Source organism: Cherax quadricarinatus, chromosome 5, assembly GCF_038502225.1.
Source record: "Cherax quadricarinatus isolate ZL_2023a chromosome 5, ASM3850222v1, whole genome shotgun sequence".
Taxonomy (NCBI): Eukaryota; Metazoa; Arthropoda; class Malacostraca; order Decapoda; family Parastacidae; genus Cherax; species Cherax quadricarinatus.
In genome coordinates, this window is record NC_091296.1 from 45,619,843 (window position 1) to 45,639,844 (window position 20,002).

At 38.8% G+C, this 20,002-nt stretch overlaps 1 long non-coding RNA gene across 2 annotated transcripts in view; it reads left to right on the forward strand.

Moving 5' to 3' along the window:
- The first annotated feature begins 392 nt into the window (after positions 1-392).
- Positions 393-20,002, forward strand: part of LOC138855440 (uncharacterized) — a 584,292-nt gene continuing 564,682 nt past the window's right edge. The window contains exon 1 of one of the 2 annotated variants that reach the window (XR_011394670.1): positions 393-792. This is a non-coding gene — a long non-coding RNA (uncharacterized lncRNA). The remainder of the gene's footprint in view (positions 793-20,002) is intronic. The other variant, XR_011394669.1, reaches the window with a different exon arrangement.

The window sequence follows — 20,002 nt, forward strand, 5'->3', positions numbered from 1 at the left end:
ATAAATAACAATAAAAACAGCAATAGTAACAGCAGCAACAACAACAATACTACTACTACTACTACTATTGCTGCTACTACTACTACGACTAATAATAATAATAATAATAATAATAATAATAATAATAATAATAATAATAATCATAATAATAATAATAATATTATTATTATTATTACTATTACTATTATTGTTAACATATAGTGTTGCAGGTAGAAATAATATAGAAATTAATTGTAAAGCATGTGTTGGAATCTCGGCTCCATCACTGTTTGTTTGGAAAGAAAGGCGTTAAATTATGCTCACGGGATCATATTAATCACCATTGAACCACAAATTCATCAAGCTTGTCTCATGTATCACATTATAAAGCCATGATGCATATATACATATTTGCATCAATGCTAAATAGTACCAAGCGTGATAAACACTAATAATCGGCTACAAGGGTCAAAACAGAAGTCGAGGTCTCGACTCGGGTAGTAGCAGTTCATTCACGGCTTCAGTGCTGGCAAGTGGAACTTTACTGACGTCAGTTTGTCTGGTGTTTGTGGAGGGTAAGTGTGCTGCGCTACTCTGTGGAAACAAGATACGTGCATCAAGATGTGTAGATCTAAGTGTGTTACATTGAGCTTGGGCCTCTGTATCATCTGGGCCTCTGCACCATCTGGGCCCATGTTTCACCTGGGCCCATGCGCCACCTGGGCCCATGCGCCACCTGGGCCCGTGCGCCACCTGAGCCCTACCACCATCTGGCTACATCAGACGTCAACACATTATCTACCATCATGGAAGGTGAGGTTCCTTTTAGACAGTGAAAAGATTGTTAACCTTAATTCCAATCAGTTAAGATAATTATATGTTCAACATAACCATACAGTTATTTAAAAAATATTAAACTGTGATGGGAATACTTGAAGAAAGTGCTGGTGAAAGTTATAACGGGGATTATTTTTTTTAGGTGAAAATACAGGGAATTCCTGAATTAGGTGCTTCCTGAAAGGAATAACTCTGTATGCTTCCTTAAGGTGGAGGCTGAAGACATTGTAATGGAGGATGTGTGTGGAAGCTGTAGGCTGAGGAACGTCATTGGGGCTGAGACACTTTTATTAATAAATTATCGTTTACTTTTCAGGTAAGTGAAAGTCAACAGCTCATCGTGGGACAGTTAAGACAACATCAGTAAGGTAAGTTTACATTTTACACATCTATCATCGACGCGCGACATCGAAGACTCGATAACCCATGTTCTTACCGTGTCCACATAATGCTTATGTCAAGGAGGACATCAAAGTGCTCGCGTGAATTAAAATTATAGTTAGAACTTTTCCAAAGTGAGATTACCAAAACTTAGAAAAGTGGTTCCTTTCTTTTTTTAAGAATTCCAAGTTTTAAATTACATTTTGCTTTCCTACCCAACTAATATTTATACCTACTTAACACCCCCTCCCCCCAGCTAGTAAATTGTTATTGAAAAAAATTTGCCGCCCCGGTCAATTTCGAGGTGAGAATTTTAAGTACCAGGATTTGTGAGAAGTGGCAAGTTGCCAACATTGGAAAACATTGAGTGTAAGATCAAACTGCAAATCCGAGCCAAATATCGCAACAGAACATTTTTCGTTATTCTTGCACCTGGTGATGGACCGTTTTTTTTTTTTTTTTTTTTTTTTTTTTTCCCGGCCGAGGGTCATCCGGGACCAATCTGGTCCTCGCAACCTTAGTTTGGGTCACAGCCCTCTTTTGGGATCCCAGATTTCTGTAGATCTTTAAAGCAAAGCTTTTCAAACTTTGTCAACTACAGTGTAATATAAAATACCGTAATGACCCTGTGCCAATTTCAGTTTAAAAAATGTTTGGTATAAAATCAGTGTTAAAATAACGGGTATGCGAATTTCTTTTTTTTAAGATTAGTTCTATTAACTAAACCTTTAACAAATATTACCAATAAATCAGACTGTAATTTATGTGGTTCGTTCTAATTCACTGTTACTGTTACGTTCATTTATATCCCCTGATATGTTGAATTTCTTTTTGCTGTGATTTTACTTGTCAGTGGCAAATTTAATTTCACACATGTAACTTGTCGTAAAAACCAGGAATAGCAAATTAGTGTTTCTAATTAACACACTGATCAAAAGAATGAAAAGTTAATTATTTGTGCTTGATTTTTGATACTGACACTTTTGAGATGAAACAGCTCATTATTCGGGCATCACAAAAGACAGAAATTTACCCACTATTTTTTCTTCAAAATCTCAAATCTCTTTCGGAAAACAGTGACCAATATTGGCAAATTAGAATGGGAGGTTAAAATTTGCAGTACATTTCGTTTTGTTTAGACGTTAATTAAAGCTGGTTTTTTTTGTGCTGAAACATTTTTGGGATCATGTAATGAAGATGTTAAACTTGAAAGTCTATCTTGCAAAAATGATCATTTTAGCACTTTGATGTCTTAAAATTAGGTTAATTTAGGCATAGAATAAATATATATAACAACGCCATTATCCATTTGACATTGCATAACTTATTTAAAAATCCATTTTTCATCTAGAGGAAAATGCATCTCCATCTTCAAGTTTTTAAACCTTTGTTAGGACTCTGTCCAGAGATGGTCTGGTGTAAGAGCTGGCAATGATCATCTATAATTTGTAAGAACAGCGCTTCCAACAATTGTGTGTTTAGTGAATTTCCTTTAATTACAATTAAACGTATCTCTTATTTCAAAACCACACACAGTGGCAGAAAATCTCATTAAAGCCAAAGCTTTATAGCGAGTTCAATAGTTTTACAAAATAATAGTTACCTGCTACCTCTGATACTTTTCTCACAATTTCATTATTTCTTCATTTCTGCTGAACCATCACTTGATATTATTTAAAAATAGCCTAGTTCGATTTCTGCTTTCCACCTGCAAAATATTGCAGGATACTGTACATCTCTGACCATGCATGTTGTTAAGGTCAGGCAACATAGTAAGTTAAAAAAAAAATAAGCTCTTTCCACACACCATTTTATACAGTTAGAAATATTATCTTATTAAATGCTTCAGGAGGCTGCACATGGAATACCAGATAAAATTGCTTGATTATACTTTTCTTTCAGATGCTGCTGACACTAATGAATGTTTTGCTTGTGATAAAATTATCCAGTCTTTTCATGGGATGTACTTAAAATCTTTTTATCAAAGTGATGGCAGTATATTCCTCTTCTTCGGTATGAACATCCTGTGATTTGTTTGCAGTTGTGGTATTATGGTTTCAGGGGCCATGATGGTTGTTTCGTGGGGACTTGATTTAGAGCACACCAGAACCATGCTGGTGTGAGATTCATCTGTAAAAACCTTTATTTATGGTCACAGTTGAATCATTTTTAACTTCCTTATGGTGTTTTGAAGTATACCTAGCCGGATGAATACTATAGAGCGAACTGGCCTAGTGGTTAACGCACTGCACTGGTCTGGGAGGTCTAGGACGTCACTGTCATGGGTATGAGCACCACGTGTGATTTGTTTGCAAATAGTGGTATTACGATTACCTGACTCTGTAGGATTGGTATTTAGGGTCTGTGGGCTTGGTCCGTCTGTAGGGATGATAGGCAGACTAAAGGTTACCTATCAATTGTCTTCAAATGAACTTCTTATATATATGCACATGTTTTATTTGTTATTATAACTCAAAGAATGAAAAGGCACAATACCGTGACTGGAACAATACACAAATAACCCGCTCATATAACACAAATGTATTTTAGTTAGTATCTATATTAAATATACATATTCTTGCAATAAGATCACAGTAAACAGGTGATATCAGAATACGCAAAATAACCACGGTGAAAAAAAGGTGAAATTTCAATAGCTGTAGTGATTTCTCATTTATCAATAATAGTAAAAATATTGACATTAGAAGACTAGTTGAGATATGACCTCGTATGACCATGCACATGACCCATGATGCAATACGTGAGTGTAGTGAAGATCTGATCAAGTCACATGTCAAGTAAAATTTTATGAGTGACATGTGTATAGTTTAAATACCTCAAAAATTCTTTTCATTATAAATGAACCTAATGTATATAACCCTGAACCTGCATTCGTACTGAAATTAATTCCATTTTTCATGACACTTTGTTTGATTATATTTCACTCAACCATGGACCTTCTTGATGAAAGTTTGTCTTTTTTAAAATTTATTGGATGGTTAAAATCTCTGGCATGAATAAAGAGCACTCGATTCTTGAGTTCTAATGCTATATTGTTGTTATCTTAATTTAAGGCTTTTTCTAGTTTGACTGTAATAACTTGCAATATATCTTTGCAGAGATTATTAGACACAACCATCAGCATTTTGGGGGGAATTCTTAATGATTTCTTTTCTGCCACGATAATTTTAAAAATAATTTTGATTTTAAAATTCTTTAGTAGAGAAAGCATATCAAGGTTTTCAGGGTAAGGGAGAACCAACATAATCATGGTTGAATGTTTTTGTCCTTTTTTAATTTTAAAAGGCGTTTCTGGCAATTTTAAAGGATGGCAATTGATTTTTGGGAGGCATTTTAGATCATTTGCTTTATACATACATCTTCAAAAATTTCCTCGTCTATGAACTCGGAGCTGCAAATGTGCACAGCTCTCAAAAACATGGATGAGAAAATACTTTGTCATATGATGAATAATAGATACAGAAGAGCAGTTATTTGTAGGTTTCTATACTAAATTTCTGAGTGTAAAATTCAGCATTAACTATAAACTTCACATCAACAATGCAGAGTTAAATAAACTTTACGATTCTTGGCACAGACAATGGTAAATCCAAACTAGAGATCATCAGATCGAAAAAATAAATCATCTGGCAGTTTTGTGAACAACGAAGTGACATCACTAATCATTTTGTAATTAAGTAGATTGATAAATTATCAATTACATCAATTTGATTTCTATTAAAGTTGAAATTTGGCAAATAATTTGGCTATATATTCTAAACATTTGGATAATTTTTAGGAAAGCTAGCCAGTGGAGCTATTTGTGTCTGGCTGGATTGCCTGATTTGCACTTTGATTTATCCATACATATATGGTAAAGATGGGTTCATGGTCATGAGTTTTATAATATAGCTAGTTATTAGGTAGGATGTTTTACACACTGCTCTTTCTGTGCTGGCAGAATCGAGATTCTCTTTGGACGTCCCATTCCATTTCATTGCTAGTTACTTGTCTGCCACTCGTGGTACATTCTGGGATGTGTCAAGCTCAAAGCCGACATCCTCTTGCCTACATCAGCAATTGCTCTCTGTCCCCCCCCCCCCTCTCTCTCTCTCTCTCTCTCTCTCTCTCTCTCTCTCTCTCTCTGCCCAACCTTCTGGGAGGTAAAGCGTCCTCTCCCTCTCTACTTGTTCATAAGCAGTAGCTTCCCTACTTTTGTCATAGAGTATAATTTTGTTGCTGATCAGAAACATACCTCTTGTCCTCTGGGGAAATATGTTCACAGACTTATTTAGAATTACCGAATTTCAAAGTCTTGTGGTTACGTAGTTGGACAGTATGATCGAGGTCCAAAATTTAACTTTTGATAGAACTTTCTCAGACTGGCATCTGTTATGCATATTGGCATATGCTTTTATGCAGTAAAGAAGAGGTAGGTAAAAGAGAGAGGAAGAAAAACAGGTCTATAGATACAGGGGAAGACGGTGAAGAGTCTGGCTCATGCAGGCTAGTACATATTGAATTATAATATAAATATTTTCGGGATTATAATTTCACCAGACACATTTAAATGAAAATCCATATATATATATATATATATATATATATATATATATATATATATATATATATATATATATATATATATATATATATATATATATAATATAAGTAGTGCTGAATGCGGCTGAGCGGTCTTTTCCTGAGCGGTCTTTTCCTGAGCGGTCTTTTCCTGAGCGGTCTCTTCCTGAGCGGTCTCTTCCTGAGCGGTCTCTTCCTGAGCGGTCTCTTCCTGAGCGGTCTCTTCCTGAGCGGTCTCTTCCTGAGCGGTCTCTTCCTGAGCGGTCTCTTCCTGAGCGGTCTCTTCCTGAGCGGTCTCTTCCTGAGCGGTCTCTTCCTGAGCGGTCTCTTCCTGAGCGGTCTCTTCCTGAGCGGTCTCTTCCTGAGCGGTCTCTTCCTGAGCGGTCTCTTCCTGAGCGGTCTCTTCCTGAGCGGTCTCTTCCTGAGCGGTCTCTTCCTGAGCGGTCTCTTCCTGAGCGGTCTCTTCCTGAGCGGTCTCTTCCTGAGCGGTCTCTTCCTGAGCGGTCTCTTCCTGAGCGGTCTCTTCCTGAGCGGTCTCTTCCTGAGCGGTCTCTTCCTGAGCGGTCTCTTCCTGAGCGGTCTCTTCCTGAGCGGTCTCTTCCTGAGCGGTCTCCTCCCGAAAGGGCTGCGGCTGAGCGGTCACCTTTTCACACCTTTATGCTAATGACCTTGACCTCACCCAAGCCCACGACCCCACCCACGTCCCCCACCACGACCCCCCACCCACGACCCCACCCTCGACCACCACGACCCCCCACCCACGACCCCCGACCCCCACCCCCGACCCCCACCCCCGACCCCCCCCCCCGCCCCTCCCCCCCCGCCCCCCCCCCCCGCCCCCCACCCGCGACCCCCTCACCCACGACCCCCCACCCACCCGCGCCCCCGCGTGCCCGCCCGTGCAGACCCGCGCCCGCCCTCGCGCCCGCCAGCGCCTTCTGCAGCGTCGTCCGGATCGCCCCCGCTCCCCGAATTTTTTTCCGATTTTTTTCAATTTTTTGGGGATTTCTTGTGCTCTCCATCTCCTCGGATCAAGTTTTTCTCGATATCAATAATACAAAGACTCCACTTCCTTGGATCAAGTTTTTTTTGGATTCCCCCCTCTGGGGGTAAGCATTTCAAAATGGACTCCCACTTTCACCCCAAAATATTCCTCCTCCATCTCCTTGGATCAAGGTTTTCTCGATAGTACAAAGATTCCATCTCCTCGGATCAACACCCTCTAAACCATATATTTCTCCTCCACTTCCTTGGATTCCCCCCTATGGGGGTTCGAATTTCTTATGATCTCCTCGGATCAACACCCTCCCCCTCCCACTTTCACCCCAAAATATTCCTCCTCCATCTCCTTGGATCATGGTTTTCTCGATAATACAAAGACTCCATCTCCTTGGATCAAGTTTTTGGATTCTCCGCTCTGGGGGTAAGCATTCAAAATGGACTCCCACTTTCACCCCAAATATTCCTCCTCCATCTCCTTGGATCAAGGTTTTCTCGATAATACAAAGACTCCATCTCCTTGGATCAAGTTTTTCTCGATAATACCAAGACTCCATCTCCTTGGATCAAGTTTTTGGATTCTCCCCTCTGGGGGTAAGCATTCAAATGAACTCCTCCTATGGGGCATGGTACTTTCTCTTACTACAGGTCTAAACAAGTGTGACGTCACCCCACCTGTGTTTACTCGGCGGTCAGTGACGTCACCTGATGACCTCACACATACAGGCTGAATCTTGTCCACTTCCCCCTATGTCAGTGACGTCACGTGATGACCGCACACACAGGATGAATCCTGTCGAGCAGACATTAACTTAAAATGCAGGATAACACTATTATACAACCAATGCATTTCATATACAACATAGGGAAAACATTTTCACTCTTAACCCAGGATAACCCAAATAATTTCACATTTTTTTCGTTAATACCCACAACAATCTACAAATTTCTTCACAAAATACAACACAAGTTTAGACATTTTTCTCGTTTTAACTATTTCATCAGAAAAAGTCACAACAACACTTAAACTTATAACCACTTTTCGATTAATTCACTAGTCACAATTTTACATATTACGAAGTTAATACGCACACACACCTCACTTTACTTTGAACACCTTCGAGACACTCTCATAAACCATTTGAATACTCACAAAAATACCTTTGAACATTTCCAAACAACACTGAAACACTTCCAAAATATCATTTTGAGTACTCCCAAATACACCACTGAATACTACTAAAACACCACTGAATACAGTCAAAATACCACCAAAATCACCATAAACTAAGATCAACATAACAGACTAAAACCCATCTCAAATCCACTAAAATCACTCTGACCAAGATATTCACAAAATTCTATGACCACCTAGCCCACACACACACACACACACATACACACACACATACACACACACATACACACACACATACACACACACATACACACACACACACACATACACACACACACACATACACACACACACATACACACACACATACACACACACATACACACACACATACACACACACATACACACACATACACACACACACACACACACACACACACACACACACACACACACACACACACACAAACTTACTTTTCTCAATATCTCTTAAGAAATATTCTCTCATCGAAAACCTTTATCATCTCACTACAGAGCAACCCCAAGATTACTTCGAACACTCTCATAAATCATTTGTATACTCGCATAAACACCTTTCAACATTTCCAAACACTAAAACATTTCCAAGACAACATTTTGAATACTCCCAAATAAGATTTATCATCTCTAATTTATCTACACTTTCATATTTCATTAAATTACAACTCATCCCCCAAAACTCCTCCCTCATTCTCCAGATTTTTACAACAGTATTACAAAAACTAACTCAGACACCTTTCTTTGAACAACACCAAAACCACCATCATTTACCTTTGAATACTCCAAAAACATCATTCGAATACCCACAAATCACACTGAATACTCCTAGAACACATTCATATATACTCTTGCACATCATTTGTACACCTTCAAAAACACCTTTGAATAGTCTCAAACACCATTTGAGTACTCCCAAATACACCTCTGAATACTACTAAAACACTTTTTTCTCGTTTTAACTAATTTCATCAGAAAAAGTCACAACAACCCACAACTTATAATCACTTTTCAGCAACTCTAGTTCAACAAATCCCACGACACCCACAACCCACAACACCCACAACCCACAACACCCACAACCCACAACACCCACAACCCACAACACCCACAACCCACATCACCCACAACAACAACCCACTTATAACATCTTTTCGGTATCTCTAGTTCGACAACAACACCCACAACCCACAATTTTTTCTCGTTTTAACTAATTTCATCAGAAAAAGTCGCAACAACCCACTTATAACATCTTTTTCGATATCTCTAGTTCGACAACAACACCCACAACCCACAACCCACAATTTTTTCTCGTTTTAACTAATTTCATCGGAAAAAGTCACAACAACGCCCACAATCCCATAACACCCACATCCCACAACACCCACAACAACCCACAACTTATAACCACTTTTTCGGTATCTCTAGTTCGACAACAACGCCCAAAACCCACAACACCCATATCGCACAACACCCACATCCTACAATTTCTTCTCGTTTAAACTAATTTCATCAGAAAAAGTCACAACAACAACCCACAACTTATAACCACTTTTTCGGCATCACTAGTTCGACAACAACACCCACAACCCTCAACACCCCACAATCCACATCACCCACAAAAACAACCCACTTATATCATCTTTTTTGGTATCTCTAGTTCAACTACATTACCCACAACCCTCATCACTTACCAATTTATTCACAATTTAATCAATACAAATTTTTCCCCTTCTTTTTACTGAATATTAAATGTAATACACATTCCTCTTTACATTATTAAATTCTAATAAAATTCTCTTCATACCCGTCTCCTTGTATCCACATAAATTGATATACTCACAACAACTAATCTCACTACCAAACTACTGTGACATGTTTCAACAGCCTCCATTCTTTTCCAATATATCATAACTTTTCAATTCTATAATTTCTTTTTAAAATATTCACATATTACTTTTATTTTCAGTAAAATCTCCCCATATTTCATTAAATTTCTAATACAACCCTTCCCATACCCCTCTCCATCTCACCCACATTTCTTTACATCCACTCACCCATCTCCCAACACACCTCTTCTTAACACACTCAAAAATCACATTTCACATCCACAAATGCATCTCATCGCCCATCTCAAATCCACTAAAATCACTGTAACCAAGATATTCACGAAACTCTATGACCACCTAACACACACACACACACACACACACACACACCACACTTTGAACACATTCAAATCACTCTCATACATCATTTGAGACAACCTTTTCTCAATATCTCTTAAGAAATATTCTCTCATCCACAACCTTTATCATCTCACTACAGAACAACCCCAAGATTACTTCGAACACTCTCATAAATCATTTGAATACTCACATAAACACCTTTGAACATTTCCAAACAACACTGAAGCACTTCCAAAATATCATTTTGAATACTCCCAAATAAGATTTATCATCTCTAATTTATCTACACTTACACATTTCATTAACTGAAATTACAACTCATCCGCCATACTACTCCCTCAGTCTCCAGACTTTACAACATTATCACAAAAACTAACTCAGACACTTATGACATGAGACATTTTACCAAAACTAACACACACATATCTGTTATATCTCCAATATCTAAGATCACCAAAATCAAGACTTTTACCAAATTCTATAACCCCACCACTAGGATCACACATTTTTTTGTACACATTCTCTTAAAACATCATCATAACGAAGATCACTAAAACTATCTATACTTTTACTAAGATCACATAACATTTTGTCTTCTCTAACTCACCCACCAATTTACATTCTCATTCACACTTACACATTTCATTAACCGAAATTACATGTCATCCACCAAACTCCTCCCTCATTCTCCAGACTTTACAACATTAGCACCAAAAAAAAAATAACTCATACACTTATGACATGAGACATTACCATAACTAACACACTGACTAACTTTGAACCAACTCTAAACATCACCAAAACACCACTGATCATCTTCAAAAAATACTCTGCACATCATTTAACACCTTCCAAAACACCATCAAACACCTCCGAATACTCCCAAAACACTACTGATTACTACCAAATCACCACTGAATACTACCAAAACACCGTCAAAATCACCAGAAACTAATTTTAGCATCATGTCTTAGTTGGAGGTGAATGTCTTAGATTTGGTGTGTATGTCACATGTCTTAAATTTGCGATTGAAATGTATAAGTTGTGGGTGTCTGTGTATTATTTTTATTTTTTGGTGGTGAAGATATGTTATAGTGCTCATGTTATGTTATAGATGTTGGTGGAAGTGTCGTGGTATTTTTGTGTATGTCTTATTTTTGTGCGAATGTTTAAAACAAATAAGTGTTTTCAGTAATCATAGTAGTTTTGAGATGAATGATCTTAGATTTTTGGTGATCTTGGAAAGAGTGTTGATAGATGATGGTAAACATGATATGGAAATGGTGATCGTGATTTTTGTGTGAATGTTTATAAAAAAAATGAGTGATTTCTGTGATCTTAGTGGTGGGGTCATAAAATCTGGTAATCGTCTTGGTTATAGTGTTCTTAGATATTGTGGGTACAACAGGTTGAAACAAGGTGGGTTGGGTGTGATGTGACCACCAAGTAAACACAGATTGGAGTGTGACGTCACTGGAGGTGACCTCGCCGGTCCTGTGGGTGTGACATCGTGTGTTGGTGGTAGTGAGGTGAGTGCGCTTAAATATTGTCAAATATGATTTTTTGTGTGAATGTTTTTAAGAAATGAGTGTTTTCTGTGGCATTAGTGATTTTTGAGGTAAGTGAATATGAGCATTTGTTGATGGTGGTTGTCTTAGATTTATGTGTGTACAAGATATGTTTTCAGTTGATGGTGATCATGTACTAGGTGTTTGTGTATTGGGTTTGTGTTCATGCTTTTTTTTTATGCACCCATGGGGAGAGAGTTCTTGGTTATAGTGATTTGAGGGGATTTCTATAAAAAGGTGTTTTGGTAGTATTCAGTGGTGATTTGGTAGTAATCAGTAGTGTTTTGGGAGTATTCGGAGGTGTTTGACGGTGTTTTGGAAGGTGTTCAAATGATGTGCAGAGTATTTTTTGAAGATGATCAGTGGTGTTTTGGTGATGTTTAGAGTTTGTTCAAAGTTAGCCAGTGTGTTAGTTATGGTAATGTCTCATGTCATAAGTGTATGAGTTATTTTTTTTTGTGCAAATGTTGTAAAGTCTGGAGAATGAGGGAGGAGTTTGGTGGATGAGATGTAATTTCGGTTAATGAAATGTGTAAGTGTGAATGAGGATGTAAATTGGTGGGTCAGTTAGAGAAGACAAAATGTTATGTGATCTTAGAAAAAGTATAGATAATTTTGATGGTCTTCGTTATGATGAGGTTTTAAGAGAATGTGTACAAAAAATGTGTGATCTTAGTGGTGGGGTTATAGAATTTGGTAAACGTCTTGATTCTGGTGATCTTAGATATTGGAGATATAGCAGATATGTGTTTGTGTTAGTTTTGGTAAAATGTCTCATGTCATAAGTGTCTGAGTTAGTTTTTGTGATAATGTTGTAAAGTCTGGAGACTGAGGGAGTAGTATGGTGGATGAGTTGTAATTTCAGTTAATGAAATGTGTAAGTGTAGATAAATTAGAGATGATAAATCTTATTTGGGAGTATTCAAAATGATATTTTGGAAGTGTTTCAGTGTTTGGAAATGTTCAAAGGTGTTTATGTGAGTAATCAAATGATTTATGAGTGTTCGAAGTAATCTTGGGGTTGTTCTGTAGTGAGATGATAAAGGTTGTGGATGAGAGAATATTTCTTAAGAGATATTGAGAAAAGGTGGTCTCAAATGATGTATGAGAGTGTTTTGAATGTGTTCAAAGTAAAGTGAGGTGTGTGTGTGTGTGTGTGTGTGTTAGGTGGTCATAGAGTTTCGTGAATATCTTGGTTACAGTGATTTTAGTGGATTTGAGATGGGTGATGAGATGCATTTGTGGATGTGAAATGTGATTTTTGTGTGCGTTCAAAAGAGGCGTGTTGGGAGATGGGTGAGTGGATGTAAAGAAATGTGGGTGAGATGGAGAGGGGTATGGGGAGGGTTGTATTAGAAATTTAATGAAATATGGGGAGATTTTACTGAAAATAAAGGTAATATGTGAATATTTTAAAAATAAATTATAGAATTGAAAAGTTATGATGCATTGGAAAAGAATGGAGGGGGTTGAAACATGTCGCAGTAGTTGGGGAGTGAGATTAGTTGTTGTGAGTATAATATCAATTTATGTGGATACAAGGAGATGGGTATGGAGGGGATTTTATTAGAATTTTAGTAATGTAAAGAGGAATGTGTACTACATTTAAGATTCAGTAAAAAGAAGGGGAAAAATTTGTATCGAATAAATTGTGAATAAACTGGTAAGTGATGAGGGTTGTGGGTAATGTAGTTGAACTAGAGATACCAAAAAAGATGATATAAGTGGGTTGTTTTTGTGGGTGATATGGATTGTGGGGTGTTGGGGGTTGTGGGTGTTGTTGTCGAACTAGTGATGCCGAAAAAGTGGTTATAAGTTGTGGGTTGTTCTTGTGACTTTTTCTGATGAAATAAGTTAAAACGAGAAAAAATTGTGGGATGTGGGTGTTGTGGGATGTGGGTGTTGTGGGTTTTGGGCGTTGTTGTCGAACTAGAGATACCTAAAAAGTGGTTATAAGTTGTGGGTTGTTGTGGGTTGTGGGTGTTGTTGACGAACTAGAGTTGCTGAAAAGTGATTATAAGTTGTGGGTTGTTGTTGTTGTGACTTTTTCTGATTAAATTAGTTAAAACGAGAAAAAAGTGTTTTAGTAGTACTCAGTGGTGTATTTGGGAGTACTCAAATGATGTTTGAGACTATTCAAAGGTGTTTTTGAAGGTGTACAAATGATGTGCACGAGAATTTATGAATGTGTTCTGGGAGTATTCAGTGGTGATTTGTGGGTATTCGAATGATGGTTTTGGAGTATTCAAAGGTAAATGATGGTGTTTTTGGTGTTGTTCAAAGTTAGGTGTCTGAGTTAGTTTTTGTAATACTGTTGTAAAAATCTGGAGAATGAGGGAGGAGTTTTGGGGGATGAGTTGTAATTTAATGAAATATGAAAGTGTAGATAAATTAGAGATGATAAATCTTATTTGGGAGTATTCAAAATGTTGTCTTGGAAATGTTTTAGTGTTTGGAAATGTTGAAAGGTGTTTATGCGAGTATACAAATGATTTATGAGAGTGTTCGAAGTAATCTTGGGGTTGTTCTGTAGTGAGATGATAAAGGTTTTCGATGAGAGAATATTTCTTAAGAGATATTGAGAAAAGTGTGTGTGTGTGTGTGTGTGTGTGTGTGTGTGGGCTAGGTGGTCATTGAATTTTGTGAATATCTTGGTTACAGTGATTTTAGTGGATCTGAGATGGGTGTTAGTCTGTTATGTTGATCTTAGTTTATGGTGATTTTGGTGGTGTTTTGACTGTATTCGGTGGTGTTTTAGTAGTATTCAGTGGTGTATTTGGGAGTGCTCAAAATGATATTTTGGAAGTGTTTCAGTGTTGTTTGGAAATGTTCAAAGGTATTTTTGCGAGTATTCAAATGATTTATGAGAGTGTTTTGAAGGTGTTCAAAGTAAACTGAGGTGTGTGTGCGTATTAACTTCGTAATATGTAAAATTGTGACTAGTGAATTAATCGAAAAGTGGTTATAAGTTGTAAGTGTTGTGGTGACTTTTTCTGATGAAATAGTTAAAACGAGAAAAATGTCTAGACTTGTGTTGTATTTTGTAAAGAAATTTGTGGATTGTTGTGGGTATTAACGAAAAAAATGTGAAATTATTTGGGTTATCCTGGGTTAAGAGTGAAAATGTTTTCCCTATGTTGTATATGAAATGCATTGGTTGTATAATAGTGTTATCCTGCATTTTAAGTTAATGTCTGCTCGACAAGATTCAGCCTGTGTGTGCGGTCATCACGTGACGTCACTGACCGCCGAGTAAACACAGGTGGGGTAACGTCACACTTGTTTAGACCTGTAGTAAGAGAAAGTACCATGCCCCATAGGAGGAGTTCATTTGAATGCTTACCCCCAGAGGGGAGAATCCAAAAACTTAATCCAAGGAGATGGAGTCTTTGTATTATCGAGAAAACCTTGATCCAAGGAGATGGAGGAGGAATATTTGGGGTGAGTGGGAGTCCATTTTGAATGCTTACCCCCAGAGCGGAGAATCCAAAAACTTGATCCAAGGAGATGGAGTCTTGGTATTATCGAGAAAACCTTGATCCAAGGAGATGGAGGAGGAATATTTTGGGGTGAAAGTGGGAGGGGGGAGGGTGTTGATCCGAGGAGATCATAAGAAATTTGAACCCCCTTAGGGGGAATCCAAGGAAATGGAGGAGAAATATATGGTTTAGAGGGTGTTGATCCGAGGAGATGGAGTCTTTGTATTATCGAGAAAACCTTGATCCAATGAGATGGAGGAGGAATATTTTGGGGTGAAAGTGGGCGTCCATTTTGAAATGCTTACCCCCAGAGGGGGAATCCAAAAAAAAATTGATCCCAGGAAGTGGAGTCTTTGTATTATTGATATCGAGAAAAACATGATCCGAGGAGATGGAGAGCAAAAGAAATTCAAAAAAATTTGAAAAAAAATCGGAAAAAATATTCAGGGAGCGGGGGCGATCCGGACGACGCTGCAGAAGGCGCCGGCAGGCGCGAGGGCAGGCGCGAGGGCGGGCGCGAGGGCGGGCGCGGGTTGGCACGGGCGGGCCCCCGGTCGGGCGGGCGCGCGGGGGCGCGGGTGGGGGGCGTGGGTGGGGTCGTGGGTGGGGGTCGTGGGTGGGGGTCGTGGGTGGAGGGTCGTAGGTGGGGGTCGTGGGTGGAGTGTCGTGGGCGGGGGGTCGTGGGTTGAGGGAGAGGTGGTCGAGGGTGGGGGTCGTGGGTGGAGGGTCGTGGATGGGGGTCGTCGTTGGGGTCATGGGTGGGGGTGGGGGTCGTGGGTGGGGTTGTGGGTAGGGGGTCGTGGTGGTCGAGGGTGGGGTCGTGGGTGGGGGCTCGTGGTGAGGGACGTGGGTGGGGTTGTGGGTGAGGTCAAGGTCATTAGCATAAAGGTGTGAAAAGGGGACCGCTCAGGAAGAGACCGCTCAGGAAGAGACCGCTCAGGAAGAGACCGCTCAGGAAGAGACCGCTCAGGAAGAGACCGCTCAGGAAGAGACCGCTCAGGAAGAGACCGCTCAGGAAGAGACCGCTCAGGAAGAGACCGCTCAGGAAGAGACCGCTCAGGAAGAGACCGCTCAGGAAGAGACCGCTCAGGAAGAGACCGCTCAGGAAGAGACCGCTCAGGAAGAGACCGCTCAGGAAGAGACCGCTCAGGAAGAGACCGCTCAGGAAGAGACCGCTCAGGAAGAGACCGCTCAGGAAGAGACCGCTCAGGAAGAGACCGCTCAGGAAGAGACCGCTCAGGAAGAGACCGCTCAGGAAGAGACCGCTCAGGAAGAGACCGCTCAGGAAGAGACCGCTCAGGAAGAGACCGCTCAGGAAGAGACCGCTCAGGAAGAGACCGCTCAGGAAGAGACCGCTCAGGAAGAGACCGCTCAGGAAGAGACCGCTCAGGAAGAGACCGCTCAGGAAGAGACCGCTCTGCAGAAGAGACCGCTGAGCCGCATTCAGCACTAGATATATATATATATATATATATATATATATATATATATATATATATATATATATATATATATATATATATATGTCGTGCCGAATATGTAAAGCTGGTCAGTTAGCAAGAACTCCTTTTAAATTAAGTACTTTCTGAAATTTTCTCTTATATGTTTAAAGATATATTTTTTTCATTAATATTAATGCAAAAAAAAATAATTTTGCACCGAAAGAATCTTTAGAAAACTTACCTAACCTTATTATAACAAGAACAATTTATTTTAGCCTAACCCAACTAAATGTATTTTAGATTTGTTTACAATAATTTAATACTAAACAAACAGTGAAATATATTTTTTTAGTTAGGTTCAGAATGATTTTGGCGAAATTATTGCATACACAAATTTTCGCTTGTCTTGTATCGCAAGATGAGCGTTGCTATTTAAGCCAAGATCGCAAGCTCTGCTTATTCGGCACGATATATATATATATATATATATATATATATTATTGTGCCCACGAACGAATGGTATTGATCAATAACAACACTGCGACTAGCCAAGGACTCGATCCCATGCTGCTTTGGCCTGTCTCTTAAGGATTGTATGATCCAGTGAATTAAGGCGTCGTGAGTTTTCGCCCACCATGAGGCAGGCCATAGCAGCATGGGTTAGAGCCCTTGGCTAATCGCAGTGTTATATATATATATATATATATATATATATATATATATATATATATATATATATATATATATATATATTCCACGACATAAATATGTCGTGCCGAATAGGCAAAACCGGTCAATTAGCAAGAACTCGTTTAAAATTAAGTTCTTTCTAAAATTTTCTCTTATACACATAGATATACATTTTTTAATTTATGTTAATATACCAATTAATGATTTTGTACCATAAGAACCTTAGAAAACATACCTAAGCTTATTATAACAAGTGCAATTTGATATACCCTAATTCAGCTAAATATATTTTATTTAAGTTTATAATAATTTAACAAAAAACACAATGAAATATATTTTTTCATTAGGTTCAGAATGATTTTTGCAAAACTACTGTATACACAAATTTTCGCTTGCCCTATTCGGCAAGAAATGCGTTGCTGTTTAAGCCAAAATAACACGTTTTACGTATTCGGCACGACATACATATATAATATTTAATGTGGGGGTGTGGTTGTGCGCGCGCGTACGTACATGTGCGCATGCATAACCATATGCATATATATTTGTGCGTAGATATGCTTGTGTGTGTGTACTTGTGTGCAGCCACCTGTGTGCGCGTGTATACGTATTCGTGTATGAGTATGTAGCTGCATTTGTAAGAGTGCAAGTACGTATAAATGTCCTTGTATGCATATATACACGTGTATGATAAAATTAGACAATAGTCTGTCAGACAATTCTCAAAGTTGAGACTAAACATAAATACATTCAGAGAATGTAAGAATGTTTTTCAGGTGGTTATTCTCTTGTGTACATTAAGAAAGCCAATGCTTCAATCGATCTATAGTAAACTCGAAAGTTTTCGTGTGAAAGGATACAACACAAGCATTGTCCAGTATTACATGCCATCCACCGTTCTCGATTTTCTTTGCTATGGTAGTATATTGGCAAATTTGCCCCTGTACAGCCTGATGCTGTGAATAGTCCGGCAGTATAGTTTGAGGAAAGGTGATAGTCTGTTAGATGTAAGCATAATGTACTGTTGGACAAGTCTGACTAATGCAGTAGTATAATACACTAGAATTAACGTAAGATTATTCAGTGTTGTAATGTACGACACACGCTTTATCAAAGGATACACTTGATGATCCTCGTATTTCATCAAAGCATGCTGATGAATTTCTTCACACATCAAAAGATGCAGATAAAGCTCCTCGTGCTTCATCTAGTGAGGCAGATAAAACTCCTTGTACTTCATCCGCGGAAGCAGATAAAGCTCCTCGTACTTTGTCCAGAAGATGCAGATAAAGCTCTTCACACATCTACGAAGGAGATAAAGAGCGACACCTGAGGAGTGGAGTCAACTTTACAGTGATTATTATTACACTAAAGAACTTGAGTTCGAATAACAGCCTTTAGCAGGTAAGCTGAGATAGGATAACAGCTCATAGACTGTAAATGAGCTGTCACCACCACCCTCTCGCGTCAAGACTTATTGTATTAGCTTACTACGAACACAAAACTGTGACATCGCAGGGACAATAAATTTCTGCAACGATGTCAGAAGTTTGACATGACCAGTGCTACACATGATTATTGCTCTTTTAAGTCCTGAAATAAGGGTTTTGTAGTAACTAGCGACAACAACAGTAAAGATAATCACTCTTAGAAGAATATGCCATGTAAATTAGAATTAAAATGCTAGTGTAACTCATAAAAAAAATTTTTTCTTTAAATAATTATGTATATAGGTAATAATGTCTAGGCCAATTTGATAAGTCAACAACCAATAACTGAATATATGTAATTGTAATTATTGATGGGCTTATCTAGGGGAAAACTGAATATATATCAGAGCATTTTTTATGGTCATAGAAAATGAATGAATAAAATCAGAACAGTGCTTAAAAATAGTTTCTAGTAGATACATATGCTCAGAGACACTGAGGAAAGGTTTTTGCCCCACAGTTGGCTTCTGTCCTAGTACAGAGAAAACTAGGAGACGAGTATATACGTAGTGGAGGCAGTCAAGTAGCAAGCTATTATAGAGCAGAGGTGATAGAGGTAGTTGAGGTGTGATGGGTCGGAATTTGGACAGGACTTGATAGCAGTGGAGTATCATTAAAGTGCTTCCTGGTGCAATCATAACGTTGATGGCTGGTGTTCTCTAATGTAAGTGTCCAAGTTGTGTAATAAGCTTTTTGCTATGACTTTGGAAATGCTATAGAAACCTGACTTTTGTGGAATGGTGCTTATTACTACTCTCACGGCGGCCCCTGAACACAGCAGACTGTGTTAGAGGCCTCAATGATTGCTTCTGTATTGGACACTGGCATTTTTCCGCAAGCATTTACATGTGTCCGCATGTGTCGCCCACATACTTGTCACACCCTCTACATGGTAAAACAACGACTCTTGCACTGGTGGGTATGGTGTCACTTTGTTCCTTGTAGTTGTTTTATACAGACTGCCTCTAATTGTCAGGAATACGTTCGAAGCTATTGCTAACAGAACGATAAATTTGATTGGTGTTTCCTTTGTGGTGTCGACGTTGTTCTTGTTGAGAATGTGTGCTGTAAATTTCTGCAGTCGACGATGAAGTGAAGAGGGACGGTGCAACAGTTTGAAAGCTTGAGTAATGAATTCACAATCCTCTTCGAGGAACCGTAGCCAATATAAACTCTCTGCCCTTAGAAAGA